This window comes from Lactuca sativa, chromosome 5 (assembly GCF_002870075.4).
Source record: "Lactuca sativa cultivar Salinas chromosome 5, Lsat_Salinas_v11, whole genome shotgun sequence".
Taxonomy (NCBI): domain Eukaryota; kingdom Viridiplantae; phylum Streptophyta; class Magnoliopsida; order Asterales; family Asteraceae; genus Lactuca; species Lactuca sativa.
Genome location: NC_056627.2, coordinates 192,105,540 through 192,124,706, shown reverse-complemented (window position 1 = coordinate 192,124,706; position 19,167 = coordinate 192,105,540). Strand labels below are relative to the sequence as shown.

At 36.5% G+C, this 19,167-nt stretch overlaps 1 pseudogene; it reads right to left on the bottom strand.

Moving 5' to 3' along the window:
• Window positions 1-15,013: 15,013 nt before the first annotated feature.
• Window positions 15,014-18,732, bottom strand: LOC111920469 (mitochondrial import inner membrane translocase subunit TIM23-1-like; annotated as a pseudogene).
• Window positions 18,733-19,167: the final 435 nt, after the last annotated feature.

Sequence of the window (19,167 nt, the reverse complement as noted above, 5' to 3'; positions counted from 1 at the left end):
CCAAGTTATAAAATAGTTTGTAGGGTCCTAGCCTTAATATTTCATATTGGGTATTATATCAAGGACTTTTAATCAACTATCTTGAATGTCTCCCAAAAGATGTCTAGTTCAGACATCTATGATCCTCCCAAATCTCTTGGAACTTCACTTCCTCCACCTCCTCCAGTTATTCTTCCTAACCCACAAAATTCAAGGTCACTCAAGCCCTATTGGCAAGGCAAGGTCTAGGTGTGATCACATCTTGGAGATGAAGTCACATATTGACAAGCCGGGATAGTTGAGTGTCAAAGTATTGAGAAAGTTGGATGTTCAATCACTTTCTAGGTCACATAGTGAGTTCCTTTGGGACCCCTATGAAACAGACTATGACAAGACCCTTAATGATCTGATCTATTTGCTAAGGTCAACTTCCTAAAACTTTGTGGACATTGACAATGATGACATTGGATATCCAGTAAAGCTCTCTCTTCCCAATGGAAAAATATGGGTCATAGTCAACTCGGTTGACCAAATGGTAAAGATAGAGGCTAAGTCTATGATAGTCCCATGTACCATCATCAAAGGTCCATAGGTATTTATTGCCAAAGGAAGGGGCATTGATTACGAAGATGCCAAATTTTACCTAAAGATGTTAAAGCCAATAAGTTTGACTCTACTTCAGGTAAAGTCCACTATCTAACTCTGCTAAGTTTCTATTATGAGATTATTGATACATGCTGAGACTGGGTCACATGTTGATGTTTTAAGAATTAAAGAAAAGTGAAGAAACTTAAAAAAAGAATATGTTGAATCTGATCGCGTAGATGGATTTCTATCGCATAGTTTGAAGATCGGATTCTTGAGCTACTTCTTAGGAGTTATGAGATATTGCTTAGGAATAGATAACAACAAGTTTTCATATGGATTGTAAGCATAATTTTTCCGCAAAGTTTTAAAATAAAAGGAAATTTTTGATTTTATTTATTTTATGTATCCTTACAATGGCGTTTGTGGAAAAATTGTTGCTTATAAGATTCTACTGATAGCAATATTGGAAAGTGAATTTGATTTTTTCATTTGTGGTAATGTCTAAATTTACCAAATAAGGAAAGATTCTCATCACCCAAGTTTCATTTGGATAGAAACTTGGAATCATGCAAGTTGTATAGCATGATGAATGAGAACTTTCAAGCATTGGAAAAATTAAGACTAACCACTTGTTCACATGGATGTGTGAGTCAAGTAAAGGACTAAGGGATCGAGTACACATTCTTGTGCACTGGTTAAGTCCATCACAAAAGATCGATAAGACTATTCGTCATTATTTACTAAGGTTTAGTAAATATGGTTATACTTACAAGCTTAAGTATAAGTTCTGAAACATTGGAAAAGATCCAATGTATGGCAAGCGATTAAGAAGAATCAAATTAGGCAGAAGGATAAAAGTTTCTCAAATCTTAAAAGATGGGAGAGTACTTTAGTATCATGTTATATGATCATCTTAATAATTAAGAGACCTTATCACAATTCATCCTCTAAGTGCATTCTGATAGCTAAGAAGAGGAGCTATGAATTGTTGAAGTGGTTAAATCAAGAAGATGATTCATACTTCGTTCCAAAAACAATTCTTAGACTTATACTCTAAGATTGTAACTTGAGTGACATGTCTTAGAGAAGGTTTAAAACACATGTCAAATGTAAGAGTAAAAGTTTTCTACTCTTATACATTTGAAATTGGTAAGTTGTGATGTTTTGGATAAAACAAAGACCAACTAAGGCCAATTGTGTGAAGTGTTTGTCTTGATTAGAATCCACACTATCTTTTGAATATTTGACAAGAAAGTCTTATATGTCAAGAGGACAGTGGGAGTCTTAAAGGTCTTGAAAGTCTCAAGAACTAATCAGGGATAAAACATGAAGTTCTTCACTAGCACACGACTTAAGGTTCATAACCTATCGTGTTGACATATTCTGTGCCCATTCCAATTAAAGTTGGCTTTGCATATGAGTTCTTAGAGTTCTCAATTGGTTGCACAACAACTCGGAAGCAATGGCAGGCCTGTGAGCTGCCAGATGGCAAGAAATTAAGATTGAGTTCAGTCCATATGAGCTAGGATTTGTCATTATCCTTGTCTTGTGACTATGGTTTTGACAATTCACATGGATAAGAACACATACACCATTAAATCTAAGTGTCATAAGGTTTCTCTTCGATTCATGAAAATGATGGTGAGGAAACACTTTCACTAAGTAGAATTTAACTAGATAGCAATTGTGATATTTGCATTCTCAAAGTCGTTAGTGGAGCATGTGTGGTTAACCGGCACACTAACCTGAACTTGTGAGAAGTGGCGAAGGTTTATACAATTGAGACTATGATTATGAAATCCCATTTCATAGTTCATAAATTGTTTCGACACAGCTGTGAGCTATCTAATGAAAGGTGTATGATTTTGATAAAGTCTTATCAAAGCAATCTAGTATCAGAAATTTGAACTTTGGTAAGAAAGTCAATAAAGTATTGATTTCTAGAAGTCCAGCTGATTTCTGAGTACATGTCAAAGCTAGTGGGAGCATAAGTGTTATGCTAATAATCATCATGTTAGTGGGAGCATGATAATTATGAGAAGTATTGCAAGTTAGCAATGTTAGTTATAGAAAACAAAAGTTTCAATTCGTGAGGCTGCAGGTGTTGAAAAAGTTGTTTTGCTATAATTAAGGGAGAGGAAATTATACTTCATTTAAATTCTAAAAGCTTAGATTGAGATTTTAATCAAATTTAGTCAAGGATATATATATACATATATATATATATATATATATATATATATATATATATATATGAATTTCATATATATGGGTTCATTATTTGCGTTCTAAAATTCAATTATGATTATGACGTCCCTTTTCATAATCTGAATTTTGAGAACTTGGCAAATAGAAATGAAAATATTATAGCAAAAGACTGGTTTAGTCTTTATGTGAGACATCATGAATCGTGTCCCATATGCTTCGAATATAGGATCGATTACATGTGCTATATTCATCCTTTCCAAAATTTTCCAAATGCGTGGGGCATTAAGAAGGGAAAAGGTCTAGAACTGGATATGAAAAAAATGATTAAGCAATTGTCGAGGACAATCTAAGGTTTACCAAAGATTGGTTGCTCAGGAACAGTTTGAAGTATGGTGTTAATTGCTGGAAGGACCATATTGACATATTCTGAAAAGAGGCAACTCTTGTTCATAAGTGATAGTCAAAAAGGGAATGTAGAAATGATCCTATTGGTGGAAGTTGTTAAATAAATATGTGTAAGATTAGTAAACTTAATGCAAAAAGGATGTTTCCAAGGAGTTGATCTACCTTGGAATGCTCTGTAATGTTTGTTGTCAAGTCTTTGTGACTTTGTGCATAATCATTACAAGAGAATCATTGCATATAAGTTGAAAATCTAACAGATTTCAGTAAAATGGCATGAATTTGGAATTCCTGCATTTGCCATAAGAATTCGGGAGTGTGAAATTAGAATCATTGAAAGTTTGGACAATTGGTTTATTTCACAAAGTAAGGATCCTAGACAAAAATAGAGTGCATACTTGGTATATGGCAAAGCTATTGTTTAGAAAAACATAGTGTACATGCTCGGAGCATGGGACAACTATTGTTTTAATTCAAGAATAAAGTTGATAGCTGAAACAGTATGCAATGAATAATGTGTAATCATATAGTGATAAATAAAAGGTGTTTTATTTGTGTTCATAGGTTTTGATACCATATTAGATTCAATTATTCTTATTTTTCATTTTGCATGTTTTGGCTTCCAGAATAAACTAGGTTATTCTTCCGGAATGACTAAGTTATTCAAACCGTCCACAGTCGGTCATATGTTGGAAGTAGATATGAATCAAGACTGTCATGGGTTGGCTTGTAGAGGTCCAAGTTGGTGGACAAAGTTGTGCTACAACACTCATGAGTGCTCATAAGTTCTGAGCAAGGTTCTAAAAGGCGTGAGGCGTGGCATGGCGGCAAGGCCAAGCCTCATGCTTAACGAGTTATGGCGAGCCATGGCGTTTTTCAAGGCGTGTGGTAAGGCGGCGATTTTGTATTCATTTATAATTATATTACTACATAAATATAAATTTATATCAAATATACCTAGTTTTTAGAAGTGTTATATCAACAACTAATAACAGAAAGTTAATAACAAAACCAATACTTGTATGTCCGATTAGAAAAGGTACAAAAAAGAGCAATAAAAACGTGTTTCAAACAAAAAAACACACGTCATAAGATGCCATAACGCGCCATGGCACGCCATATCACGCGTTGCCACGCGCCACACCTAACAGCAACGTTATGAAGCTTTTCGTAATGGCAACATCGTGCCTCATGCCATGGCGCGCCTTTTAGAACACTGGTTCTGAGTATTGGATTCAACCCGCGTTCATTGGAATGACTTCATGGATTTTATCACGAGTGATCATGAGACGATAATATCTTGTATTTTTCAAACCTAGAGATATGAGTTGTTATTATGAGTTGGTTGTACATTGATTGCACGAAAACACATTCGGTAACTCGATGTTTTAAAACGTGCCTTTGTGTATGATTCAACAAGTAGTAGAACAAGCCATATGAGTCGAGGTTTATCCATTCCTTTTACCATCAGGATAAAACCGATATTTTTGGGCCCCTCGATGATTTAATGATGATACATGTGAGTGCTTGGCCAAGCAAGGACTGATTTGATTTGTTCAATCAGTCAGTCATCATGAATCGGAAATCGGGAAACAACAAATGGACAAAGAGAATGATTTTAATCCATGTCTCAGTCCATATGATATCTAGAATTGAGGAATATATGATCCTTTATCTAATGGACAAGTCATTGACAAAGGTCAGAGTTCATCGACAAGATCAGAGTTCGATAGAAGCTTTTGACAGCTATGATTGCTGATCGGTTCCTGAAGTCATACACAATAATAGTTTTAGACTTATCCAAGTAGGAGACTGTTGGATTAATGTCTAAGTCCATAACTATAATTGGTAAGACTTGATCCGACCCGACATGGTCCATTTAGGTTGCATGGCATCATGCATTTGGATTGACTATAATGAGAGAAATAACACTTAAGGTTTGTTAATATATTATAAGTTCTAATCTATTAATAAGGTTATTTAATTAGTATTGATCAAGAATTAGTTAGGAATTAATTAAGTGATCAAAAGGAGACTAATTAAATATATGGGTTGATTGTGTAAATCATTCATTCTTATATATGTGGGCTTGTGATCCAAGATTCCTAATGTTGGACTAAGTCCATTGGGTGACCCATGGATACTCCATGGTGTTTAAAATCCATGGAGCATAAGGAATCTTTAATGTTATGAGTTACATGGTGTAACCCTAATAGCCACCATATTAAAGAATCCTATGGCTCAAGAAATCGTGCAGTAGTGTGTGAATGAGGGCTAGACGATTTCAAGGAGCTAAGTTCTCTCAAGTCATTCCATGTGTATTTGGTGTTGTGTGAACCATTTGAGGTGTCACACTTGGGGCACTAGGCACTCAAGCTTCATGAAGACATTCTACTTCAAAGAGGTATGTAATTCTAACTTGATATCTGTTGGATAAGGTGTCTAAGTCCATAACTATTTCCGGTATGTACTTGACGCGACCCGGCATGGTCCATTTGGGTTGCATGACACCATGCAATTGGATAAACTAAATGACAGAAATAACACATATGGTTTATTAATATATTATAAGTTATAATATATTAATAATATTATTTAATTAGTTTTGATCAAGAATTAATTTAGAATTAATTAAGTGATAAAAAAGATAACTAATTAAATATATGGGTAGATTATGTAAATCTTCCATATCTTATATAGTGGGCTAAGATGCTCCATGGATTATCAAGTTGGGTTCCACCCATAGGATGCTCCATGGATGCTCCATGGAGTTAACCCATGGATTGAGAAATGAAGAGTTATGTTACATTACGGTTTTACCTAATGCAACACACTATATAAGGACCATGTCTCTCCCCAAAATCGGCTACACTAGAGAAACATGAGGACTTGGCCGATTTTGAGTGTGTTAGAGTATTCTCTCAAGTTTATACTTTGCATTTGGTGGTGTGTGAAGCATTTGAGGCATCACACTTGAGGTGCTAGGCTCACAAGGTTTCAAAGAACACTTTCATCAATAAGGTATGTAGTTTTATCTTTTATACAAAGAAAAATTGTTCCCCATGTACGCTAGATAGGTTCATAACCATGGAAAAACAACTTTGCATGATTATTAGACAAACATAGATCCAAGGTTATTAGGGTTCCATGTACACTTAGGATGTGTTAGAATGCTCAAAACCCATCAGTGGTATCAGAGACTAGGCTTGTTTGTTTGCTATTAGTGCTAAATAGTTGGAAAAAGTCGATTTTGTGCAATCTGCCTGATGAACTCGCCGAGTCCATGTGGGGAATCGCCGAGTTCATGTGAATCTTCAATCTACTCACTGAGTAGGTTCATGCACTCGGCTAGTAGGAGGATCAGAATGCAGTTTTTCGACTTTAGTTGCTGGAAATGGACTAGGAACATTACCCTAAACTGTTTTGGTACTTGAAAACTTATTTTAGTGGGTGTAATGTTCATGCTAATCCAATTACAACAACAAGTTATCACAATTACAAGTTTTTTAAGTGTAATTTTTTATTCATGTAAGTGTTCATATTCATGTTCTTGATCTTATGACGTTTAGATGATCATAGGAATTATTTGTAACCTATGTGGTAGATTAATTCATGATCATTATGTGTTTTAATGGAGTCCATAACTTGTCCGCAAGTTATGGAAAACCAAAAGTCACTTTGTTTAAAAACCATTAAAAGAACACATGGGTTATAAAAATGAAGAGTCTTCATTTTTAATACTCTAATTAACTCAAAAGTTACAAGAAATGAAAAGTTTTGAAAGTTTACAAAACTTGCCCTCAAGTTTTGGAACAAGTAAAGTCTTGATTAAAACTTTAGTTCCACCCCTTAGAATTTTAAAATTTAAAATTCAACCCTTATACTTTATAATATTATAAGTTAATAATATATATATATATATATATATATATATATATATAAGATCAAAGTCGTCTTACCGCTAGTACGCCTCATTCACGAAGCTAGTCTATAAGGTGGGTATAAGGTTGTTTCCTATAAAATGGCAACTTAATGGGTGTCCACTCTCACCCACCGCTTGCTTGACTGGTGGAGGGTCGTTAGCCGAACGGGTAGGACAAGGACTTATAAATTCTCATTAGCAGTATAATGATAATTATAAAGTAACTAAATGTTTTATTAAATTCCCAATCTTAGTTACTTTAGGAAAAATGTGAATAAGGTGCTAATCCATGAAATTACACTTTACACTTTGTCTAAGTTGTTAGTGGAGCCTGTGTGGTTAACCGGCACACTAACTTAATCTTAACAAGGTAGCTAAAGGGTGACTTAATGTTTACCATAGTATCGGTGGAACGTGTGTGGTTAAGCGGCACATCGATTGAGGGGTAAACATTAAGGTTACCAAGTGATTTGCATGGTTACTTCACACCTCGTTTTGTGATCCTCGGCATCCCAGTCACAAAACTTGGAGGGCACACTCGAGATTGAAACAAGCCTTTGAAAAGTTCATTGAATCTCAAAAGAATCTAGGAGTTTCTAAGAACCAAATTAAATATTTTTAATATTCCGTCTTTGGTGGAAATTGGTGAATCGTCGTCCACCTACCTTTCAAATATGTTATTACTTAGATTACGGCATACCTCTTCTAAGTATAATATATTGTGATTGGGTCCTAGCCTTAATACTACATTTGGATGTTTTATTAAGGACTATCTCTATATCTAAGCTAGTCCTTTCTTTCTTCTTTTTCCAGATATCCGCAAACAACGTTGTTTCTGGCTCTAATCCTAGTGGCTCCTTTTCTCTTATGAACTTGTGTCGGAAAGTCACTTTTGATGGATCCAACTTTAATGAATGGATCAGAAACATCAGAAGGATTACTCACTACGAGGACAAGGAATATGTCCTCGATAAGCAGCTTAAGGAGATTGATGAGACAGTTGCTACTCCTCAAGAGATCGCTGATTTTAGGGCACATGAAAGGGATGCCACCAATGTGGCATGCATCATGATGGCCACTATGACCGCGGATCTCCAAAAATCCTATGAAGATTTCTACCCCTTTGAGATGCACCAAGAATTGATGGAAAGATACCATCAAAGTGCTCGTCAAGAGAGGTATGAAATCATCTCCTCCATGATAACAACTCGCATGAAGGATGGTGAACCCATCACGGGCCACATGCAGAAAAGGCAAAGATTTGTGAACCGTTTGATGAAGCTGAATGTGAACTTCCCTGAGGATCTTGCAATAGATATCATTTTGCATTCCTTACCTTCATGTTATGATCAATTCCACATGACATACCACATGAACAAGGAAGAGGTCACACTCAGCAAACTTCAAGGACTCTTAAAGACCGTAGAAAGTGGTCTTAAGGGTAAGGTGATTGTTACTTCTACTCCTACCAACTCCGCCCCTGTCTTGGCAATTGGGAAAGGGAAGGGTAAGAAGAGGAAGAGACCCTCGAATGGTACCAATGCTAAGACCTTTGAAGGCTCCTCTTCTGGAACCAAGAAAGGTTTCGTCACTCCTTCGTCTGACCCAAAAGAGGTTGAATGCTTCTATTGTCATGAAAAAGCACATTGGAAGCGGAACTGCCCAAAGTATCAGCAAGATGTAAAGGATGGGAAAGTCAAACCCAACCATGCAGGTATTTACACTATCTTATCTAATAACTCACCCCATTCTAACTCATGGGTCCTTGATACGGGATGTGGTATTCATATTTGTTGTGACTTGCAGGGACTAAGAAGAAGTGAGAATGTGGAGCAAGGAAGAATAAACTTAATTATGGGAAATAGGAAAATTACACCTGTCACCAAGATTGGAGTTTATACTTTATCGCTAAGTAGTGGGTTTAATTTAGATTTGAATAAATGTTGTTACTCGCCAGAAATGGCAAGAAATATTATTTCCTTTCATGCATTGTATAAACAAGGTCTTACCTTTTCGTTTAATAATGAAGTTGGTTCTATTGATGCTTTCTTTAATAATGTTCTTTATTTTGAAGCATTACTTTGTGATGGTGTGTATGAAGCTGTGTCTGTTGTAGATAACTTAGGAAATAATGTGATGTGTATTGATTCTATTAATAATAATAACTTGGATAAACCATCATTATGGCATTGTCGTCTTGGACATATAAGCAAGAAACGCATAGGCCAACTCTAAAAGGATGGAGTCTTGGAGTCATTTGACCTAAAGTCAGATGATAGTTGTGAATCATGCTTACTTGGAAAAATGACAAAGTCACCCTTCACAGGTTCTTGTGAGAGGGGTGAAGGTTTGTTGGATCTTGTACACACGGATGTGTGTGGACCATTCAAACATCCCACAAGGGATGCTAATCGTTATTATTTGACTTTTACTGATGATTATAGTAGATATGGATATGTCTACTTAATCAAGCATAAGTTAGAGACTTTCGAAAGGTTTATGGAATTTAAACAGGAAGTCGAGAATCAATTGGCCAGGAACATTAAGATGCTTCGATCCGATCAAGGTGGTGAGTATCTTAGTTTAGAGTTCATCGACTATCTTAGGGAATGTAGGATTGTCTCACAATTGACACCTCCCAGGACACCACAGTTGAATGGTGTAGATGAGAGGCGTAATCGAACCTTGTTGGATATGGTTCGTTCCATGATGAGTTGAACTTTGCTACCAATCTCATTTTGGGGGTATGCCTTAGAGACTGCCGCCCATATCCTTAACCTAGTCCCTACAAAAAAAAAGGTGCCAAAACTCCTCACGAGATGTGGACTGGTAAAGTACCCAAACTAGACCACATCAAGATTTGGGGTTGTGAAGCTTTCGTGAGACGTGAGACTCATGATAAGCTTGAACACCGAAGTGAGAGGTGTATTTTCATCAGCTACCCACAAAGATCCTTTGGTTACTTCTTCTACAGACCTAGTGATAATGTGGTCTTTGTAGCAAGAAGAGGAGTCTTTCATGAGAGAGAATTAATAAGCCAAGGAGACAGTGGGAGGCAAATTGACCTTGAAGAACTTCAAGAGTCAAGTGGTGAAGGAACTTCAAACCCTAGCCCTCAACTTGATGAGGAAACCCCTTTTGAGCCAATTGACGAGTCTGTACCTCTGAGGAATTCCATGAGAGTTAGGAATGCACCTGAGCACTACTATGTTTTTCATATTACTACAGAAGGTGAGACACTTATTAGTGATGAGACACTAGTAGGTCTAGATGAACCTAACAGTTACGCGGAAGCCATGGCAGGCCCCAAGTCTATGAAATGGAAAGAGGCTATGGAAAGCGAGACACAATCCATGTATGACAATCAAGTTTGGAACTTGGTTGGGAATGTACCAGGTCATAAGACTGTAGGGTGCAAATGGATCTTCAAGAAGAAGACCGACATGGATGGTAATCTACACACTTATAAGGCTCGACTGGTTGCAAAGGGTTTCTCTCAAATTCCTGGAGTGGATTATGATGAGACCTTTTCTCCAGTATCCAAGCTTAAGTCTATTAGGGTTATGTTAGCCATAGCTGCATTTCATGACTATGAAATTTGGCAAATGGATGTCAAAACCGCTTTCCTTAATGGAAAGTTGACTGAATATGTTTACATGAGTCAGCCAGAAGGTTTTGTCAGCAACGAGTACCCTAATAGAGTGTGTAAGCTTGAGAAATCCATGTATAGATTAAAGCAAGCACCTCGCAGATGGAATCTTTGTTTTAATGAAAAGGTCAAGGAATTTGGCTTTTCTAGGAGTGAAGATAAATGTTGTGTTTATGTCAAGGCTAGTGGGAGTATACTTAGCTTTTTGGTATTGTATGTGGATGACATACTACTTATAGGAAATGACATCCCAACTCTATAGGAAGTTAAGTCCTGGCTTGGGAAGTGTTTCTCTATGAAGGAACTAGGAGAAGCTGCCTATACTCTAGGGATAAGGATCTTGAGACCGGAGTAAGATACTAACTGGACTTAGTCAAAGTACCTACTTGGACAAGGTGTTGAAGAGATTCAGCATGCAGAACTCCAAGAAAGGAGAGTTACCTATCCAGAGTAACGCCAGACTAAGTAAGACACAAAGCCCTAGTACTAAGGCTAAGATAGCAGAAATGAGTCGAGTACCTTATGCTTTGGCAATAGGCTCGATCATGTATGCTATGACTTGTACTCGATCTGATGTAGCCTTTGCCTTGAGCATGGTTAGCAGGTATCAGGGGAACCCTGGCAAGGCTCACTGGACTGGGGTAAAGAATATCCACAAGTACCTACGGAGGACTAAGTTCTGGGTCCTTACCCTCACTGGGAATGATGACTTGAGAGTTGTAGGGTATTGTGATGCTGGCTTCCAGACTGATAGGGATAATTTCCGCTCTTAGTCGGGCTGGATCTTCACCCTAAATGGAGGAGCAATCACTTGGAAGAGTTCCAAGCAGGAGACAGTGGCTGATTCTACTTGTGAATCAGAGTATATAGCCGCAAGCAAGGCAGCAAAGGAGGCTATTTAGCTGAAGAACTTCATAGGAGACCTTGGAGTAGTACCAGCTATAAAGGAGCCTATGGAAATTTTCTGTGATAGTGAAAGGGTTCTTGCCTTAGCTAAGGAACCAAGGGATCACGGGAGATCCAGAGACATCGACAGAAAATATCACTTTATCAGACATCGCATAGAAGAAGGAATCCTCGTGGCAAAGAGGGTATCATATGATGAGAACCCAGCAGATCCCCTCACGAAGGGACTGAGTAGGGTTAAGCATCTCCAGCATGCTCGTAGCATAGGGCTGAAGGATGATATTAGTTTTAGTAGTTAGATAATTTTGAAATTTGTAAAGTGTAATTGACATTTGATGATGAATAAAAGTTGTGTTTATTTATGAGTAAAGTGTTTCTATCTCTTGTCAATCGTTTACTATAATTTCTTTTGCATGTTTTGACTTCCAGAATATTATGTTCAGTTTTACATTTTATTCAGATTTTCCACAGTCGGTCATATGTTGGAAGTAGATATGAAGTAAGATTGTCATGAAGTTGGTTGTAGGTGTCAAGATATAAGACAACACTTCATGAGTGCTCATAAGTTCTGAGTATTGGAGTCAACCCACGCTCACTGGAATCACTTCATGGAATTTTATCTCGAGTGATCGTGAGACGGTAATATCATATAAGTCTTCAAACCTAGAGATATGATTTGTTGCCTATGAATTGGTTATGCATTGATTGTATGAAAACGCATTGGTAACTCGATGTTATAAAATGTGCTTTTGTGTATGATTCAACTAGTAGTAGAACAAACATATGAGTAGAAGTTTATCTGTTCCTTCTTGGATTAGAAGCTGATATCTGGGCCCCTCGATGATTTTGTTTTGACCTATGTACCGGGCCCGGTCAGAACCTAATTAATGTGTTCAATTTAGTTCTTTGTCAAACAAATCAGAAATCAGGAAACAAACTACTGGACAATAAGTAAGACATTGTTCCATGTAATTGTCCGGCTGATATCTAGAACAGAGGATTATATGGTCACTTATCTTAAATGGCGTATCACCATCTTCTCAGTTCCGAGAGACCTTGAAAGAGCTACGATTGCCGATTGGTTTCTGATGTATTGCAGGTATAGTTTTTAGACTTATCCAAGTGGGAGACTGTTGGATAAGGTGTCTAAGTCCATAACTATTTCTGGTATGTACTTGACCCGACCCGGCATGGTCCATTTGGGTTGCATGGCACCATGCAATTGGATAAACTAAATGAGAGAAATAACACATATGGTTTATTAATATATTATAAGTTCTAATATATTAATATTATTATTTAATTAGTTTTGATCAAGAATTAATTTAGAATTAATTAAGTGATCAAAAAGATAACTAATTAAATATATGGGTAGATTATGTAAATCTTCCATATCTTATATAGTGGGCTAAGATGCTCCTTGGATTATCAAGTTGGGTTCCACCCATAGGATGCTACATGGATGTTCCATCGAGTTAACCCATGGATTGAGAAATGAAGAGTCATGTTACATTAGGGTTTTACCTAATGCAACACACTATATAAGGACCATGTCTCTCCCCAAAATCGACTACACTAAATAAACAAGAGGGCTTGGTCGATTTTGAGTGTGTTAGAGTATTCTCTCAAGTTTATACTTTGCATTTGGTGTTGTGTGAAGCATTTGAGGCATCACACTTGAGGTGCTAGGCTCACAAGGTTTCAAGGAACACTTTCATCAACAAGGTATGTAGTTTTATCTTGTGTACAAAGAAAAATTGTTCCCCATGTATGCTAGATAGGTTCATAACCTTGGAAAAACAACTTTGCATGATTATTAGAGAAACATAGATCCAAGGTTATTAGGGTTGCATGTACACTTAGGATGTGTTAGAATGCTCAAAACCCATCAATATCTTCATAAGAATCAATGTTATTATGCTATTTAGGATGAATACCTTGGAAAGATCATATTTGCATGTATAATAGAAAAAAACATTGATCCAAGGTATTTAGGGTTGCATGTACACTTAGGAGTGTTAGAATGCTCAAAATCCAACATGTGTAGCCGCACACACCTTGTCTTGGTATGTTTGGCTCATTTGCAAGGTGATACACTCACAAACACTCATCCCAAGACCCCTACCTAGATTATACTAGGCTTAGAACACTCAAATAGATCATAAACCGTGCTAAAAGATATCAAAAATGAGTCTAACTTTGACAGATTTGAATAAGTGTACAATATAGAAGTTCCGGGTTGTCACATGTTGTTTCATTCCATTTGAGTTGCAACACTTGGGACACTAAGTTCTTAAAGGTTCGAGGCTTCAACTATACTAAAAGGTATGTCATCTACCTGGTATTTCATGATGTTTATACTCCATTGTATGCAAGTTAGGATGATGCTTTGGAATATTGAATGTATGCGTGTATAATGGAGAAAACATAGATCCAAAGCATCAAGGGTTGCATGTACACCATTGAAGTGTTAGAATGCTCAAAACCCTTCACTTGTAACATTGGGTGTGTGAAAAGGCCAATCGATAGAAGAGTGGCATGAGTTAGGAACCCTAAGATAACTCTTGGGTCTAGTATGGATAGGTGTGGAAGGTAGTATGGGCCCATATTACCGAAAGCACATGATCCATACATGAATCTGTATTGATCTAATTCTCGTTTATATGTCAGCATGGTGATGCTAACTAGAGGAAGCAGTTCTAGTTCTAGATCGAAAGGCTCATGACCAAGCGAGAGCGACATACATGATTAGATAGAGACAACTATTATGGTCAAAATATAGATAGTGAGGAGTCAAAAGACATTGAGTCTGTAAGGGTTCAAAATCCAAGTGATTTCGACTCTATATGTATTTACTAGTTACATTTCGAATTCAAATATAGAATGTATAGTCCTAGTATTTTTTGTTATGTATCTAATACTCCATAAATAGGGTAAGTATTTTTTGTGCTCTTCAAGTTTGTAAACACTATCAACTTCTTGTACTCTTTACAGACTAATACGAGTCAATCCGATCTTATTTACTTGCACTACTAGAAAAACAGCCTTTTAAGACGTTCATTGCGCGTCGTAAAACGCTCAGACGACGCGCAAATGAGCGTCAAGGAAGGCCATGTCATAACGAGAGACGAGGCGCTTTTGCGCGTCCCCTATAGACGACGTGCATTTACGACACACATTTATGACACACAATGCGTATCATTGAAGCCACTATCCAGAAAGGCCATGTCATAAATGAAGATGACACACATTTTTGTGTATCGTAATTTTATTCTTTTTTTAAAAAAATATTTATAGTTTTACTAGTTTTCAAATTAAATTTGCATTTCATGTCTCGTAATAGAAAATAAAGTACCATATACAAAAAATATAATACATTGCACAAAAGTTAATGTCATACAAATAATCATTCGAATAGTAGACAAATGGATAAATCTCAAAGGGTTCAAAAATATGTTTGTCTTCTAATAGAACTTATACACAAGAAAGTACTGAATTTGCTATTGAACTTATACACAAGAAGCATAACAATAAGAAGTAGAAACAAGAAGTCAAAGAATGGGGTGTTGCTCAGAAAGGATGAAGGCATGAAGCACACACTATGCAGTATGAGTTTCATCTGATGTTCTACACAATAATACTCGCCCTCCATCCGCCGAATCATGTATCGCCACCTGTGCACCTGATATCTGCACTCAAATCCCTTTTCCCAATTAAAAACAAAATATAACTTTCATCTAAAATTAAAAAAAAAGCAAGTGGACTCACTCACTCACTTGCTTTATATGAGCTAACTTGGTCTTGTTCTCTCCATATATGGAGCCTAACAAGCTTTGAGGAACCATAATCTCAACACTTACACTTCCACTTCCTCCTTCTGATTCACCTACTTCACCTGTGTACCTATTGCTGCTACCTGACTGGACAACAAATACAAAGACAAAGACTTACTGCTACTAGCGTACACATATTTCCTAAAGAACAACTTAGAAAGTATGGTAACCCAAATGATGAAGTTGTACAGGTAAGGTAGGTTTTCTTATAACTTTTTATTAGCTTTGCTACTATTTACATTTATCATTTTCTAAAATACACTGTGTTAAAAAAAAGTAGGATGCTATAATACATGAAAGTACGTTGGCATTTCTAGCACATATTCCTTAATAAAATCAGTAGGGTCAATTTGGTAATTTACCTTAGAGTTTGGTAATTTACCTTAAGGGCAATTTTGTAATTTACCTTAGAGTTTGGGACATATTCGTGAGGCATACCAAAATTGAAGTTATAGTTTTTTCATGGGACATTCAAAGATCAAAGAAGTGGCATTTTTTTATTAGAGACACCAATCAAACTATTTTCAGTGATGTGGATGCAAGGGCATTTACGTCTTTTTGCATGATATATGATTATTACAGCATCCTACATAGTACTTACGTTTATTCCGATTACAACATTGTAACAGTGAAAAATATACCCAAACACAAAGCTAATAGAATAGATTTTCTGGTAGAAAGTATAACCTGGCAGCAAAACACAACTTTCTATTTAGGCTGAAGACCGGAAGTTCATCAACTATTATTATTAAAAACTTGAGAGAGAGATAAGGAAAATATCTACATCAGCATCACCCAAGAAATAAGAATTATAAAATAGATAAAAGAGTGAAAAAAGTAACAAATAAAAGCATCAATCAAGGGTACTACATTTCCTTTTGTGAAAATCAGGTTTAAGCATTTCCAATACAATATACCACAACTTCGAGGTAGGTGCAAAATGATGAAATAATTAAAGTATAATGTTGTAATAATAGAATGTGGAAGTAGAATTTCATCATAATGCTTATAAATAGATTTGCTTTCTTAAGAAAAAAGATCTAAAGTATAATGTTGTAATAATAGAAATAAATGACAGTGAGAATGTATGAAAATCAATAAGCTTGCATATATTTATTAAAACAAAGAATTAGCTAATCTTCCTCTCCCGAGTTCTCGTTAAACTCAATTGGTTCAAAGTCTTTTCCATTTCCGTTTTGTTGTTGTTTGCTCTAGATTTCTGCCACGTGTCTAGTTGTCTGATAAAACATTTATTTCTCATCATTTCCCATGGCAGAGAGCAAAGTAGGAAGAATTGTTAAAAGATGGACATTTAGACCAGCACCTGCAACATCCGCAACAGCTCCTATAGCATGTGCATTGAAAGCACTAGAAACCATATAATTAAAGTGTCTAAGTAACATATAATTAAAGTGTTTGAGTAAAAGCTCCGATAGAATGTGTATTCACCTGAATGTATTTTGAAGCCGCGATACCAAAGATGGATACAATGAGAACTTGCCATGTCACTAAGGCCATAATGAAAATCATAGCAAGTAATTCAATACCAGCAACAATCGAATAGACATACGCAAACGGTATGTCAAAATCAATTACACTCAAATCAGATGAGGCCTGACAAGAGATAGTAAATATGTTACCAAAAGGGTAGAAATTAATTAATTGAATTTAGTTACCAAAGAACTCTTACCCTTGTCAGAATTTATCCAACTGGAGTAAAGTCAAAGAATACCATGGGGGCACGTGGAATTGAACTGGTAAATTTAGTAAAGAATGATTTGGAGTCTTTTAATCCTAAAAGGACAGAAAGCAGTGATCTCAAATACACCAAAAAAGGTGCAAGTGGTTGAGATCTATGTGTAAACACCAATCAACAAAATCGCAGATTCAAAATGGCATGTAAGTCGGTGATCTAAACTCTATGGAATGGCATGAAGGGTGTAATGTGTAAATAATACATAATATAAAATATATAAAATTAAGAATTTCATCATATCAAGGTAACAAGTTTTTTTGAGACATCCAACACAAATTCCAAGTTCCTGTGTCAAATTAAGTTCTGAAACAGTTTCTTCATAATCATAATTAGTAATAAAGTAAACCACATTCAGGAATCAATTGTCCAAAGAAGAAAAACTAAACATCCAATGCTCAAATAAGGGCAAAATGTTCACATCACCATTCTCACAAAAACACTTACCCAACTTACCCTTCCCAGGCAGGTCACCCCAACCGACTAAAGATTTACAACAAGAAACTAAAATCTTCCGACCTCCAGTTTTCAATTGGTGCATCCGATTGTATACTCCCGAGGGGGAAAATGGAATTTTGAAATACAACACATTTCTCATCATTTCAATTGGCCAATAACTTGTTGATGCCTGAAGAGAAACAATCACACATTTCATTCCATGCCAAATTATGTCAATCATCTAAAATATTGTAAAATACTAAAATACTGTAAAAGACTATAGATGAATCACCTTCGGAGATCTCAAAAGACCATAAATTGTAGTAAGATGAAATTGAATGCAAATCGAGCTCAGATTAGTACGTATCTCTTCAAAATCTGCTTCCCCGTCACGACTAATCCCACCGCTATTCCACCATTTGCTCCGGCAACAGCCGCCGACCTAGGGCCCGTCGCCATCTTGTAAAGCGCTCCAGTCGCTAATCCAGCCACCACGCTCCAGTAGCTAATCCAACCACCACGCATTTCATTCCGATTAACCCTAAGTTTCATGGTGTCTCTGGACTTAGAAGCCTTCACGCCCTCTACTAAACCTTTCCCGGCGACAACTACTGCATCGCTAAGGTAACCGATGCCGGTGTAGTATGTCAGGTTTTCGTCCCATCAACGCCATTGAGCGATGGATTCCTGTTGAAAGAGGTATTCAGGAGATGTAGGAAGTTTATACAGGGTTTGTGCGGGGACTCTATAAGATCTTGGTAAGGGTTGTATAGCCGGCGATTGTCGTGGTGGTCGTCGCTTTCGTTTTTATTTGAAGATCACGGTTGGTAAGACATCTCATAGTTAGGGCTACGATTAGGGTTTCGATCTTTCAAGAATCTGATTCCAAAGGATATATATATATATATATATATATATATATATATATATATATATATATATATATATATATATATATATATAGAGAGAGAGAGAGAGAGAGAGAGAGAGAGATTGAGTGCAGAGCCAGAGGAAGACGAACTCCTTAAAGGATTATTAGGGTTTTTTGGTAGAGGATTTTAGAGGCGGGGTGTTTAATTTTTTGGTATTTCATTTCCCCCCATGGGCTATTAAAAATCAGAGACCGCGCCTTCCTTAAAAAAATATAAAGCGACACATTTACACGACACACTTTTTTATGATAGGTGCCCTTCATGTTTTTTTTGTTGGACACTAATTTTAGGGAACGCACAAGTGCATGTTTTCTATCCTTGAAATTTTGCAAAACTGACATTATTTTTAGGGCACGCACAAATGCATATCCTCTATCAGCGAGTGTCATTGTTTGCGCGTCATTAAAGGGCTGTTTTCTAGTAGTGTGGGATGTGTTCTTCATGCTTTCCTTGATTGATTATGTATTCGTTACTCGATTCTAACTCACATCAATTGGGTTCAGAGCAAGATTCATGCAATCAATTTTAGTTTTCTCATTTTTTTCATATTTTTTGAA